At 43.2% G+C, this 15,168-nt stretch overlaps 1 pseudogene; it reads right to left on the bottom strand.

Annotated features, from left to right (window-relative positions):
- Window positions 1–457: 457 nt before the first annotated feature.
- On the bottom strand, window positions 458–5,334 carry LOC105944165 (annotated as a pseudogene).
- Window positions 5,335–15,168: the final 9,834 nt, after the last annotated feature.

Below are 15,168 nucleotides of genomic sequence, written 5' to 3'. Positions count from 1 at the left end.
GCATGTGCCACCTTATGCATCTGGCATTCTGTGGGTATTAGAAAATCAAATCATGGTCCTTAGGCTTTGAAGACAAGTGTCTTAACTGCTGATCCATCTTTCCAGCCCTTCTTTTCTTTCTTTTCTTTTTTTTTATTTTTTTCAAGGTAGGGTCTCACTCTGGTCCAGGCTGACCTGGTATTAACTATGTCATCTCAGGGTGGCCTTGAACTCATCAGCCCTTCTTTTCTTTATAGTTCTTTTAAATTTTTAATTGTTATTTATTTATTTGAAAGAGAGAGAGAGAGAAAGTGAATGGGCGCACCAGGGCCTTCAGCTACTGTAAACAAACTTTAGACACATGCGCCACCTTGTGCATCTGGCTTAGTGGGTCCCAGGGAATCGAATCTGTGTAGTTTGGCTTTGCAGGCAAGCGCCTTAACCACTAAGCAATCTCTCCAACCCTCTTTATAGCTCTTTAATAGAAGCCAGAATCTTGGGTTGCCCAGCTAGGAGCCTATGGCATACTATTACAATTAAATTTCTTGTCAATATTCATGGCCAACATCAGGCTTCTAAAATAAAGGCTTTGGGTCTTTTGAGTCACTTGCTGGTAGGGTGAGACTATACTGGTACCCATAACCACATTCTCTAGTTTAGAGCTAATCTCAGCATCTCGCCTGGCATTTCTAGTCAAATTTAGTCTGCCTTCACCTTCTCCAGAGCCATGCTCAGTTGATCTTCTAGCCTATTACTGCTGACACACTAATGGGAATGACATGTCTCAGATATGAAGAGATGGGCACCGTCAATGAATCTTCTAGAAAAGCCAATAAGAAGCCATTCACAAGTATTGACTCATTCTCTCAGCTTTTTCTGAGCCCAAGAAAATCCAAGTTAACCTATAAGCATTCAACAATTTTTGTAGAGACTTAAAATTTTTTTTTAATTGTTACAGAGAGCATGATAGAGAGACAGAGAGGGAGAGAATTAGCATGCCAAGGTCTCAGCCACCGAAATCAAACTCCAGATGCTTGCACCACCTAGTGGGCATGTGCGACCTTGCACTTGCCTCACCTTTTTACATCTGGTTTATGTGGGATCTGCAGGGTCGAACATGGGTCCTTAGGCATTGCAGGCAAGCGCCTCAATGGCTAAGCCAACTCTCCAGCTTAATTGAGTCTTTATGAGACTTGTGAGATTCCTGTTGAATGACTCTGATGAGATCTTTCAGCATCTTCTGACATTCCTGAACATCTTTGTTTGTTCTGACTGCAGTGGTCAAATAGTGGAGGACATGTGGACACACTGTCTGGATTCCAGTAAGGCACGGTGGTTGGTGAAGGAAGAGATCAATAGCACTGTCATGATCTTTAGGAAGGTTGAAGAGACCAATGAATGAGTCATATTCGCTGATGGACAGACTCAAGTGGAGAACTCACAGCATGAGCATCCCTGGTCTCTCAAGTAGTTAAGGTTTTCCATGCCTGCATCCCAATTCTGCCTTAAGACATCAGGGGCCAGTTTTCCTCGAAGTGAACTTAGAGCTTTCTATTTGCTGCTGCTCTTTTTTTAAAAATTATTTATTTATTTATTTGAGAGCGACAGACACAGAGAGAAAGACAGATAGAGGGAGAGAGAGAGAATGGGCGCGCCAGGGCTTCCAGCCTCTGCAAACGAACTCCAGACGCGTGCGCCCCCTTGTGCATCTGGCTAACGTGGGACCTGGGGAACCGAGCCTCAAACCGGGGTCCTTAGGTTTCACAGGCAAGCGCTTAACTGCTAAGCTATCTCTCCAGCCCTGCTGCTGCTCTTGAGGAACTCATTCCTTTGGAATTTCACATAGCTGTAGATGGTATCTCAACATTCTGGCCTAAGCCACACTTGTCTGCCAGGTAGTCAAATGGCCTCCAGCCATGCCTAGTTGATTGCGTCTGCATGCAGTTTCTGGATCTTAGACATCCTCACAACTGGTGGGTTTTCGCTGAATCTGTCTTGGTTGTGCAACAACTGTGTTCTTTGTTCTCTCAAAGCAGAGTGAAGTTTCTGTACACATCCATATCAAAGTCTACCATGTTGGTGTTTGTAAGAAGATCCAAGTTTATATATTACTTCCCTTTGCATTATATATCTCCTTCACAAGAGAATGTCAGGGCACCAGAAGATGAAATACTGATTCAGAAGTGTGCAATTTGGGTATGAAAAATTCTTACTGAACATGTTCTAAAATGTTCTAGATCAATGCAACTAAGCTTTAAGTAGAAAGATGTTATATATGGATTGCTTTTGCATTTACCTAGCTTATAAGTGTTTTTCCCCCTTTTCTTAATATTCAAAGTCTCCCTCTGGCTGGAGAGATGGCTCAGCAGTTAAAAGCACTTGCTTGCAAAGCATGATGGCCCAGGTTCATCTCCCCAGGACTCATGTAAAGCCAGATGCACAAAATGGCACACGAATCTGGACTTCATTTGAGGTTGCAAGAGGCCCTGGTGTGCCATTCTCCCTCCCCCCTCACTCTCTGTGAATAAATAATAAATAAAAGATTTTAAAGTCTCTCTCAACAATCCTTTCTTCCCATGGCCTGCAGAGAAGTCTGTTTTTCTCTACAGAATGCTGAGATTACTAGCAGGTTCACTGGTCATGACTTTGGCTACCTCAGTAAAGGATGAGAGAACTGGAGAGAGACTGCATGCCGGGCATTTGCCAAGGGTCAGTGTCCAGGCTGACTTCCTCCAATCTATAATGTAGCTCTCATCTGAATCTGTGACTCCAAGATGACCATGGCACATGGGTGAGACTGAAGATTGTGGCACGGAGGCCAGCATACTGTAAGGGGTACTACCTCCAAGTCCTCAGCTGAGGGCCAGAAGTGACAGCCACATGCTATGAAACAAGCAAACCTTAGGGAAGCTACATGAGACTGAGGGCCTCGTGGGTGGCCATGTGGTTCTCATGGACAATCAGCCTTCTCCACGGAGCTCACAGACAATGCAGGACTGCAGCTGTGCCAGGTACACCAGGAGGCAGTGGCTCTTGCCTTCCCATCCCACTTCCTGTACAAACGTGGGGAAGAGTTTGAATAGCAGGCCACATGATTTTCTCAACCACGTGCCCCTTGAGCTACACTTCCAATAGTACTGAGGGGCGGGAAGGCATATCTGTTTGCATTTCTGCCTTCAATTCTTTGCAGGAGCAGGGAGTGGATATCTAAAAGAGGGAGGGCTGGACTTGTATGGTAATTCATTGTCTACTTGTCTGAGGAAGCACCAAGCTATTTTGAACAGTAGGTGTTCCATTTAATATCTTAACCAGTAATGTAAGAGGGTTCTAATTTTTCTTCAGCTTACTGACACTTTACTTCCTGCTTTTGGATAATACCCTAATGTATATGTGGTAGTTTATCATTGTACTTTTCATTGTCATTCCCCTGTGATGAGTTTCATATTTTTTTTTTGTTGTTGTTGTTGTTTTTGAGGTAGGGTGTCACTCTAACCTAGGCTGACCTGGAACTCACTCTGTAGACCCAGGCTGGCTTCAAACTCATGGCGATCCTCCTACCTCTGCCTCCCAAGTGCTGGGATTAAAGGCGTGAGCCACCACACCTGACTCTCTTTTCATGTTCTCATAGTCATTTGTATGCCTTCTTTGGAGAAAAGTCTATTCCAGTCTCACCTTTCATATATTGGGTTCTTCAATTGTAGAATTATTTGGAGGGATTCTTCATTTCTTGTCAGATAAATGAAAGGCAAGTGTTTTCCTCTGTTCTGTGGATTTCCTTTTCACTCTACTTATTGACAACACACTGTGATGCATGGATGCTTTGAACTTTCATGAAGTCCATCTAGTTTTTCTTCTGCCATCTATGCCTTTGATGATATATCCTGTATTGTTTGGGTTTAATCAAAGTTGGATCTCTACCCCAGAAATTCTGTTTCAACTGGACTGGGCATTGCTATATCTAAAAAGATTCCTACATGACCCCACTATGTAGTCAGCTTAAATCTTCCACTATACTGAGTCTCTACAAATCATTGCCTGTGGCTGAAAAGCATCCATCTAAAGTCCTTCAAAACACACAATACTTGCAAATTCATCACTCAGTCAACCACCAGCCTCCTATAGCATATCACATGTTAGAGGTTCTCAGATTTAACTGATCATAGGGTTCCATTCTGGGCCCTGTAAAAATATAGGTCCCATCTCCATATACGCTGGTTTAATCCAATAGGGATATAGAACTGAGAAATTTGTAGTTGTGGTCAGCTGCCTAGGTGATCCTGGGCAAGGTGGCCTGGGCTGCCAGGAAGAAACTGCTTCAGGGATGAGAGCAATGACTTGGGTGAACACCCTCACAACATTTGGCCTTTCACAAAAAAGGGAAGCACACACAAAAGCACACAAAGCTATTTCCTCCCAGACAGAGTTCCCCTTTCTTCCTTGGTAACACCAGATCACAGGTTGCACCTGCACGGATCTGCTGGGACTCCAAAGTGACGGTGTGGAAGAGCAAGATGACCTCTGTCAACAATAGCTTATTTGAATTATAGTATCTACTTATGCTAAGCTATTTTTTCAGAAAAAAATCTATCTATACAGGCAAAAGTAAACTTACCAGAATAGATGGAACCCTCCAGTTCAATACTTGTGGATGGGCTGGAAAGATGGCGCAGTGGATAGGGCACTTGCCAGCAAAGCCTAACAACCCTGGTTCGATTCCCCAGTACCCATGTAAAGCCAGATGCACAAAGTGGTGCATGTGCCTGGAGTTTGCTTGCAGCAGCTGAAGGCCCTGGTGTGTCTATTCTCTCTGTATCACTTCTTTATATTTCTATATGCTTGCAAACAAACATAGACAATGTTTATTTTAAAAAAGTCCTTATGGTTCTTTTAGCACTTGGCAGTCACACTTTGACCCTCACATTCAAAGTCCATCAGTGCTAGAAACACAGTAGCTATTTCAATGATTGGTGGATGAGTGAGTATTTCTAGAGCTCAGAGCTTTTATGTCTTTGCTTTCACTTATGCTAGAAAACATTTCAAGTTAAGCTGAGCTTCTTTTCTATTATGACTCTGGCCATTATGATTTTACCATATTTCTTTGTTTTGAAACCTGTTTTGTTGCAATGTAAAAAAGAAGGGCTAGAGAGATGGTTTAGTGGTTATGGCACTTGCCTGCAAACCCTAAGGACTCAAGTTCAACTCTCCAGATCCCACATAAGCCAGATGCACAAATGAGATGCAAGGGCAAGGTTTCACATATCCACTAGGTGGCGCAAGCATCTGGAGTTTGAGTTTAGTGACTGAGGCCCTGAAATGGCAGTTCCACCCCAACCCATCTCTTGCTCTCACTCTCATGCTCTCTAAAAAAAGAATGTTATGCTAACATTATAGCTTCATCCCAGACGAAACCTTTCATGTAGAGCTGTCCTTTAGACCTTAGAAGATACAAACTGAGGTATTCAATATTGAACGTGCATGCACTCAAATATGTGAACAGAACTTACAGTGTCTCCGATGTCACTAATTTCTTCCTCTGTACTCTGAAGCTTGGTTAAGATAGCTGCTCTTCTGAGATTCAGATGTTTCATTCGCTCTATGACTATCTAAGTTAAGAAAAACAAGCACTGCAGTCATTGGCATCTGAACATCTTAAGCATTCTGAAAGGTGGTAGGCTCGTGGCTGCTTCCCTCGCCTGCCCTGAGACTCCAGGCAGCTTCCTTCCCGAGTCCTCCCTGGCTTCTGTGCTTTGCAGGCCATCTTTGGCTCTTTTCTTAACTTGTGTATACACCAGTCCCTTTTCTGGCCCTGTTGTCACATACCTTCTTCCCACGTGTCTCCATCTCTTCTCCTAATTGGGCTATGGCATTCTAATTAAATAGGATTTCATCCAAACTTTATTGCATGTGCAGAAAAAACAAAAACAAAACCCTTATTTCCAAAGAAGGTCTCATTCACAAGTATTGAAGTCAGGTCTTCAACATGTCTTTTGGAGGACATGACGCTCTGCCCTCTGGCCCTTGACCTCCTCAGGTGGAGAGCCAAGAGCCCTGTGAAGAGGGAAGGGACATATTGGAGCTTGCAGCCATAAGCCACGAGATGTATGGGACCACAAAAGCTGGAAGAGGCAAGGATGGACCTTCCCCTAGAGAATCTGGATGGAACACATACTGTCAACAACTTGACTTTGAACTTTTACCCTCTTGAACTGTGGGAGAATATGTTTCTGTCCTTTGAAACTATTGATTTGTGGTACTTTTTTTAATTAAAAAAATTTGGTGGTAGGGGGGTACAGAGAGAGAGAGAATTGGCATGCCGGGGCCTCAGCCACTGCAATCGAACTCCAGATGCTTCCGCTACCTAGTGGGCATGTGCAACCTTGAGCTTGCCTCACCTTTGTGTGTCTGGCTAATGTGGGATCTAGAGAGTTGAACATGGGTCCTTAGGCTTTGCAGACAAGTGCCTTAAATGCTAAGCCATCTCTCCAGCCCTATTTGTAGGGCTCCTTATGGTCACCCTCGGAGACTAATACAGATACTATGTGGGAAAGTCTGAAGAAAAACTAGGCTAGCACAAAATACATGAGACAGACAAAATATTGACTGTGTGGTAGTTTGTGGCAGATTATGTAAAGCGTTCACAGTTCAACCTTCTCTGGCTTTGCTTGGTATGTCCCTAGTTCATTTTGGATGGAGTACTCCTTGAACCTTTTAATGTTCCACATGTAACTTGATTTGGGAAACGCAAAGTTTATAGAAGTTTCAGGGTACCAGTTCCAAACTGGAGCTCGAACAGGCCTGCCAAGTTTCCACCAGGCCTCTTGAAGTTTCTGTCCACGAGAGAAGTGTGGTTAGGTAGTAACAAGCATTAACAATCTGTGTACATGAGCTGGAGAGATAGCTCAGCAGCTGAAAATCTGTGTGCACATCAAAGAAGTGTGCTGCGCACGGTCATGGACTGGATGTGAATATGAAAACAAAAGAACAGCCATTGGAAGGGTGGAGTTGATGCTCACAGAGGAGACCTGAGGAAGGGTCTGGCGGCTGTGCAGTGGCATCTGAACATTTAAATACAACATGAGCATTGGGAATCCAGCTGGATATGTAGCTGCTCAGGGGCAGCTGAGGGCAGCTGAGGGCACCAGTGTAGAACTGGGGGAAAGATCTGGGAGAGTACAAAGAATTTCAGTGTTAGCACTGTCGAGGTTTTCAAAGCCAGTAGACTGGGTGAAGTCTCCTAAGGAGTGGTGGGAGATAGAGAAGAGCTCCCAGGAAGTGAAATCTGCCATCTTCCAGCCTTGGAGTGTTTGGGGAGGGGCAGGGGAGCTGTTGGGATCTCCCAGTGGCCAAGGGAAGAGGCCAGGAAGGAGAGGTGACCAGTGTGGCTTCATGATTAAGTCAGATGAACACTGAAAGCAGACTGCTGGCTTTGGTGGAGAGGAGAGCCCTGTAATCTCGGCCAGAGCATGTCCCAGGTAAGCTGGCTCCCCTGGCATCATTACTGTTTTGCCACCAATGAGATCAAGCCAGAAATCTGGGCATTATTGTTGACATTTCTCTCTTCTTTAATTCTTGTGTTGTTACTTACCAAGCCCTGCATGTAGATTTCTGAAGTATTCCTCAGGTCTGTCCTCTTCTGTCCATTCCTACCTTAGGCACCCCAGGTTGCTCCAGGGCCAGCATTTGCTTGACTGACTGCCACAGTCAGAAGTAGTCATTCCACCACAGGTCTGAATCTCCTTCCACCTTTGCCTTGCGCGGCAGTCTCACCTTTCATTGACTGCCTTCTCCCCGGGGATGAAGTAGCAACTCCCATATGGGATTCCTAGATCTTCCTTCCTGCTCATTCTGCTCAGCTGGCTCTCGAGGCTTGGCACTGTACGACTCTCCCTAACTCTCCCCCGCACCCCCCCCCCCCCCCGCCTGTCCTAAGTTCTTACAACTAGCTCTGTCCTTTCTGCCTCTGGATCCCTCAACACAGAGCACAACTTCACCCAGGACCCTCCCCAGGTCTTCAGGATCTAATTCCTACTCATCCTTGGGCTGAAATTTCATGCAGGTGGCCTGGCTTATTTGGTTTCATTCTGCTGTCAGCAACTATAGTCCTTGTACTTCTCTGGTTATAACACAAACCACCACTTAAATCATTATTTCCACCTAAATGTTTTTATTTATTTATTTGAGCGAGAGTGTATGCACGGGGCTGTGTATGTGAGAGAAAGAGAGAGAGAGAGAATGGACATGCCAAGGTCTCTAGCCAATGCAAATGAGTTCCAGATACATGCATCACCATGTGCATGTGGCTTATGTGTGCGATGGGGAATTGAACCTCGATCACTAGGCTTTGCAGGCAAATGCCTTAACTGCTAAGCCATCTCTCCAGGCTGACACTGGATTTTATGAGGGAATTCACTTGTTCCTTCCCATCTGTATCCCTCATGTCTTTCATCATGCCAGATACCAGCTAGATGTTGAAGAAATGGTTACTGTACTTTTGTTTCTTTATATATATATATATATTCTTTATATATATATATTCTTTATATATACATATATTCTTTATATATATATCCTTTATATATATATATATACATATATATATATTCTCTCTCTCTCTCTCTCTCTCTATATATATATATATATATATATGTATATATGTATGTATTTATTTGAGAGAGAGAGAGAGAATGGGCATGCCAGGGCCTCCAGCCACTGTAAACAAACTCCAGATGCATGCGCTTCCTTGTGCATCTGATTTATGTGGGTTCTGGAGAATCGAACCTGGATCATTTGGCTTTTGCAGGCAAAAGCCTTAACCACTAAACCATCTCACCAGCCCCAACTGTACTTTTGTTTCTTTTTGTGGTTTTGGGCATTAAACCTAGGTCCTCACATATGCTAGGTAAGTGCTCTGCTGTTGAACCACATTTCCAACCTGTATTTTTATTACTTCTTATAAGATACTTTTGGGGTCGCATTTTCCACATCCTTACAAACACTTGTTATTACTGTTTTGCTTACTTGCTTATTTTAAAATCTGTAGCTTACCCTAGCAGGTGTACATATTCTGATTCTATTTGTGTCAAGCATCTTGTCATGTACTCCTTACTACTAGCCATTTGCCTTATGGGGGATCAGTTTTGGCCATACAGAGATTTTAAATTCAAATATAGTTTTGTGTTTAATATGAACAGATGAATAAGCATAACGCTGACTTTTCAATTGTTGCTGCACTCACCATGAAGAGCTCCTCTGGAGGTTTGTTTCCGTCCAGTTCAATGAGGTACTGTGGATCATGCTCAGCCATCATTTCCTGTAGAAGATAAGAGAGAAACCTGATAATGTGCAGTAAGGGGCATTCCAAGGTCTCCTGCCACTGCAAATGACATGGGTGGCTGGGGAATTGAACCTGGGCTGGCAGGCTTTGCGAGCAAGTGCCTTTAACCATTGAGCTACCTCCCTCCCCAGATGCTCAAGAGATCTTCTGCAAAAGTCCAAACTTCTAGCCAGGCGTGGTGGTGCACACCTTTAATCCCAGCATTTGGGAGGCAGAGGTAGGAGGATTGCTGTGAGTTCAAGGCTAGCCTTAGACTACATAGTGAATGCCAGGTCAGCCTGGGCTAGAGCATGACCCTACCTTGAAAAACCAAATAAAAATAAAGTCCAAACTTCTTACCATGTTTTTGTTTTGTTTTCAAGGTAGGGTCTTACTCTAGCCTAGACTGACCTGAAAAATCACTCTGTAGCCCCAGGCTGGGCTTAAATTTACAATGATCTTCCTATATCAGCCTGGGATTAAAGGCATGTGCCACCATGCCAGGCCATATTTTGTTTTTGTTTTTGTTTTTGTTTTTTTGAGGTAGGGTCTTGCTCTAGCCCAGGCTGACCTGGAATTCCCTATGTAGTCTCAGGGTAATCTTAAATGCATGGCGATCCTCCTGCCTCTGCTTCCTGAGTGCTGGGATCAAAGGTATGTGCCACCACACTAGGCTGATATTTTCCTTTTTGAGGTGCTGGGGATTGAACATGGGGCTTTGCACATTCAAGGCAACTGTTCCATTACTGAGCTATGCACCAGCCTCCTACCACAAATGTTATTTTCCTGTGTGTGTGTACTTATTTTTTTTTTCTCTAGTTTAAAGTCTTAAAGTCCTTCCCAATCAAAATATGTTGTGGGGCATTTTTTTATAGCATATTTTTGGAGCTTTGCCTCCTGGTTTTGAAACCATAGAATAAGGTGATTGAAATCAAAGTCACAGCCTACCTTCCTTTCCTTCCTTCCTTCCTTCCTTTTTAGAGAGAGAGCAAGAGCGAGAGAGAATGGGTACACCAAGGCCTCCAGCCACTGTAAACAAGCTCCAGACACATGTGTCACCTTGTGCATCTGGCTTTACATAGGTTCTGGAGAATCAAGCCTGAGTCCTTAGGCATTGCAGGCAAGTGCCTTAACCACTAAACCCACTTTCCAACCCATAGACTTTCTTTATAGATAAAAGTATCCCTGAAGCAGGGTAATATATTTGTATTATTTTAGGTCACATTTTCATAGAAAATATACAAAACAGAAAAATAGAAAGAAAAATGTCTCTAATCCAATCACCCAAAAGAAATTACTGTTACTTCTACTGTTTTCCACTCATCTTTTTGTCTATGAAATTTGTTTACACGTTTGAGACTATAACATATATAAAATTCTAGCACTTACTTCTCTACTAAACATTATAGATAACCTGCCTTTATGCCTTTACAAGATCATTGTAAATATCATATTTTAATAGTTTAATAAGGTTAGATATTATAGCTATAAAGCAATTTATGTATTGCTCCTCTACCATTTCACAGTTGGGTAGGTTGCAATATTTTTTCAGTTGTTTTAAAGAACTTGTATTTCAAGATTTAAAAGCTACATTCTTCTTTAATAATTACAGAAAGTAACTTATAGTAACAACAGCCACTGAGGGCATGCAGACAAGCATACTTTGTATCCCCAAGCGTGGTTCTTTTCTTCCCCTTCTCCCCATTGATGTCAATATTGCACACGTGTCAAAGTCCAGTATCACCGAATAAGCATATTGTATCCTGATGCACTGAGTAGGTGGACCAGATCTATAAAAGTACATTTGGAGGCTGGGAAGATGGCTCAGTGGTTAAGGGTGCTTGCTTACAAATCCTGTTGGCCTGGGGTTGATTCCCCAATACCCACCTAAAGCCAGGTGCCCAAAGTGGCATGTACATCTGGAGCTTGTTTGCTGTGGCAGGAGGCCCTGGTGGGTGTCCAGCTTACTCTGTCTCTCCCTCACATAAATCAAAATACATGCAGGTACGTGTTAATGTTGATAGGCTGCATGACTCCAGTCCTACCAGCAGTGGACGAGAAGGTTCGTTCCTGCTGCCACCACTGTCCACTCTAGCTTCTACGCTTCTGCCAAACCGAGTTAAAAGTGACATCCACTTACTTGCTGTTTATTTCCCAGGTACAGTTCTGTATTCAGATTTCCATTCTGGCAAACTAATTAATCAAGATGTCTGTATTTTCTTATATGTTGTCTGTCTCTAGCATCCAGAGACTTTCTCTAACCTTTACTTACCATATGGATTGCAAATATTTTTTTTAATTTTTTTGTTTATTTTTTATTTATTTATTTGAGAGCGACACAGAGAGAGAGAGAGAGAGAGAGAGAGAGAGAGAGAGAGAGAGCGAGAGGGAGGGAGGGAGGGAGGGAGGCAGAGAGAGAGAATGGGCGCACCAGGGCCTCCAGCCACTGCAAACGAACTCCAGACACGTGTGCCCCCTTGTGCATCTGGTTAACATGGGTCCTGGGGAATCGAGCCTTGAACTGGGGTCCTTAGGCTTCACAGGCAAGCGCTTAACTGCTAAGCCATCTCTCCAGCCCTGGATTGCAAATATTTTTATATTTTGACTGTATCTATTATGATGTCTATACTATAAAATAGTTTCACAAATATATTTTCATATTTATAATTTTAAAATTACATTTATTCTATTCAAGATTATATTTGTTATTTATTAAAAATTCTTCTATTTACTTTTGTTTTAAATGTTAAAATCTAAATTCAACTGAATTTTATTTTTACTTTTTAAATATTTTATTTTTATTTATTTATTTATTTGACAGGGAAAGAGAGAGAGAGAGAGAGAGAATGGACACGCCAGGGCCTCTAGCTACTGCAAATGAACTCCAGACATATGTGCGCTCTTGTGCATCTGGCTAACGTGGGTCCTGGGGAATCAAACCTGGGTCCTTTGCTTTTGCAGCTTAACAAATGCCTTAACCACTAAGCCATCCCTCCAGCCCATGGATTCTATTTTTGTACAAGAACTATGTTGGGGGCTGGAGAGATGACTCAGGAGTTAAGGTGCTTGCTTGCGAAGCAATTCCCCAGGACCCACGTAAAGCCAGATATTCAAAGTGGCACATGCAGCTGGAGTTTGTTGGCAGGGGCTAGAGGACTTAGTACACCTATTCTCTCTCTTTCTCTTTTTTACCTCTCTGCTTGTAAAAAAGTTATCTTTTTAATAAAAAGAACTATGTTGGGCTGGAGAGATGGCTTAGCGGTTAAGCGCTTGCCTGTGAAGCCTAAGGATCCCGGTTCGAGGCTCGGTTCCCCAGGTCCCACGTTAGCCAGATGCACAAGGGGGCGCACGCATCTGGAGTTTGTTTGCAGGCTGGAAGCCCTGGCGCGCCCATTCTCTCTCTCTCCCTCTGTCTGTCTTTCTTTCTGTGTCTGTCGCTCTCAAATAAATAAATTAATTAATTAAAAAAAAAGAACTATGTTGAACTTTTGGAAAATAGAAATGGCTGAGGAATAATTTCCCTTTCACCCTTCCTCGAGACTTGAGATAAAAATAAAGTCTATCTCCATCCTTCTGTGTGACTCCATGAGATTCAGGATGGCACCTCATTTACCTACTGCTATGAATCCTGTCTCCCTTCATTCCTTTAGAAGGTCTTCATCAAGGAATGTTGGCCATATTCCAAAAGTGTAAACAAGTTCATCTCTTTAATCATCAAATGCATGCTGTTTTTCACAGTCTCTTGTAAGACTGAACTCTAGTCTTTCTTTCTTTCTAGACAGAAAGCATATGATTCCAGCATTATTTACTTAACCACAAATAACCAGGAGCTAACAAGTCAGTAATGTGATATTCTTCTGCAGCTCAAAGTCCTTCATTATGGTAGTTTCTTTTCTTTAATACTTTATATTTACTTATATATTTATTTGAGAGAGATAGAGGGGGAGATAGAATAGGTGTGCTAGGGTCCCCAGCCACTGCAAATGAACTCCAGATGCATGTGCCACCTTGTGCATCTGGCTTACGTGGGTACTGGGGAATGGAACCTGAGTCCTTTGGCTTAGCTGCTAAGCCATTTTTCTAGCCCTGGAAGCCCTTTTCTAAGTGCTTTATACCAAGTTCAAGAGGAACATTAGACACTACATAGAGATGAAGATATGAACATGAACTGGAAACAAAATACCAGTATCAATATTTCAGTTGTGAGTGATGTCTCACACCCTTACTTCTAGAACATGAAGAATGGTCTCCTTATAAAGTTTGATAGTGCTTTCCACGTTTTCCATATAGTCCTCGGGCCTCTGAACTAGGTATTGGAGAATTTCAGCCACCATCTGCATTTCAGCTAAGAATGCCTTTAGTGGAAAAAAAAAAAAGAGAGAGTTTAGCTATCTTTATATCATTGATCACCATTATATCTCCTTATAAGCCACATCTCTTCTGTGTTGTGTCTAGATGCCATGTTTGTGGTGAGAAGCAAGAGAAGATGAGAGAATGAGATTGTTAGGAGGGATTGAACTAAACTTTAGGTTGGCTTGAATACTTACTAATTTCGTTTTTTCCTTCCCAATACATATAGTAGGGCACAATTTTTTTTTGGGGGGGTGAGGGTTGAGGTAGGGTCTCACTCGCTCTAGCCCAGGCTGATCTGGAATTCACTATGTAGTCCCAGGCTAGCCTTGAACTCACAGTGATGCTCCTACCTCTGCCTCCCGAGTGCCGGCACTAAAGGCGTGCACCACCGTGCCAGGCAAATGTTTAAAAGACAAAATAGAGAAATGAGAGTTTCTCTTGATACCTGCATGTCATCATTCCTTCGTTCATTCAGCAGCGTTCACTGAGTGTTGATGCCATTGGAAGCACTGCTCTAGGACCTTGAGATGCAAAACCATCACAGAGCCCACTTTGCAATTGGGAAAGACAGCAAAGACAAGCAGGCAAATGAATCTGCAAAGTGTTACTGCTAATATTTGAAAGAAAACCACAGCAGAGAGCAATGGGTGCTGTTTACATGGATGGTCAAGAAAGGGCTTTCTGACTGAGTGCATCTGACTTGCAGGAAGGAAGGGAGAGAGCCACACAGGTTTCTAGAGGAGGAACCATCCAAGCGGTGGACCAGGAACTGTAAAAGTGCTCAGCGTAAGGTGAGGCACATGGCCAAGTGGTCCATACCATTTTTATTCTTTAAATGGAACCTGACTATGCAGCCTAGGCTAGCTTCAAACTCACATCCTCCTGCCTTTCTTCCCATAATCTGTGTGTGGTTGGATGTTTGTCCCAGCACTGTGAAGCTGACTTCAACAGCAGGGATCACAGCAAAAGGCCCCAGAGACTAAATGTTGCCCAAGGACCTAAGATAACTGCATCCCATAGCTTTGGTCAAAATTGTTTTGTTAAGCGCTTTGACTCATTGCCAACTACTGTTATCTTACGACCTGGAGGTGGGGCTTCTCTGGAAAAATGAGACTACTTGGTAAAAATGCGCTAGCATTTCCAGATGATGACAGCTGCCTGGGCCTGCGTGAGAGGCGGCTGTGTTCTCAAGAGGAGTACGTGCTCTCTGTTGATGAAACTTTCTGAAGGAACGGAAATGTTCTAGAACTACACTGTCCAGTTAGGAAGGGATGGTCACTGAGTTCTTGAAGTGTGGCTAATACTATCTCAGGAGTAAATTTAAAATCTTACACAATTTTCAGTGATTTAAAGTTAGATAGCCATGTGGGGCTAGTGGCCACCATGCTGGATGGCACAGGCCTAAGCTGCCCTGGTCCTCACTGTTATGTCCCTGGCTGACATCACCAGGAAGCAAAGACCACCTGGTCCTGGGAGTGAGCGGGGAGCCCCGGTTCTCATCATCTAAGTGCTCTACTGGCTTT

The sequence above is a fragment of the Jaculus jaculus genome, chromosome 7 (genome assembly GCF_020740685.1).
Source record: "Jaculus jaculus isolate mJacJac1 chromosome 7, mJacJac1.mat.Y.cur, whole genome shotgun sequence".
Taxonomy (NCBI): domain Eukaryota; kingdom Metazoa; phylum Chordata; class Mammalia; order Rodentia; family Dipodidae; genus Jaculus; species Jaculus jaculus.
The sequence above is the reverse complement of the archived record's forward strand: the minus strand, read 5'-3'. Positions and strand labels throughout refer to the sequence as shown.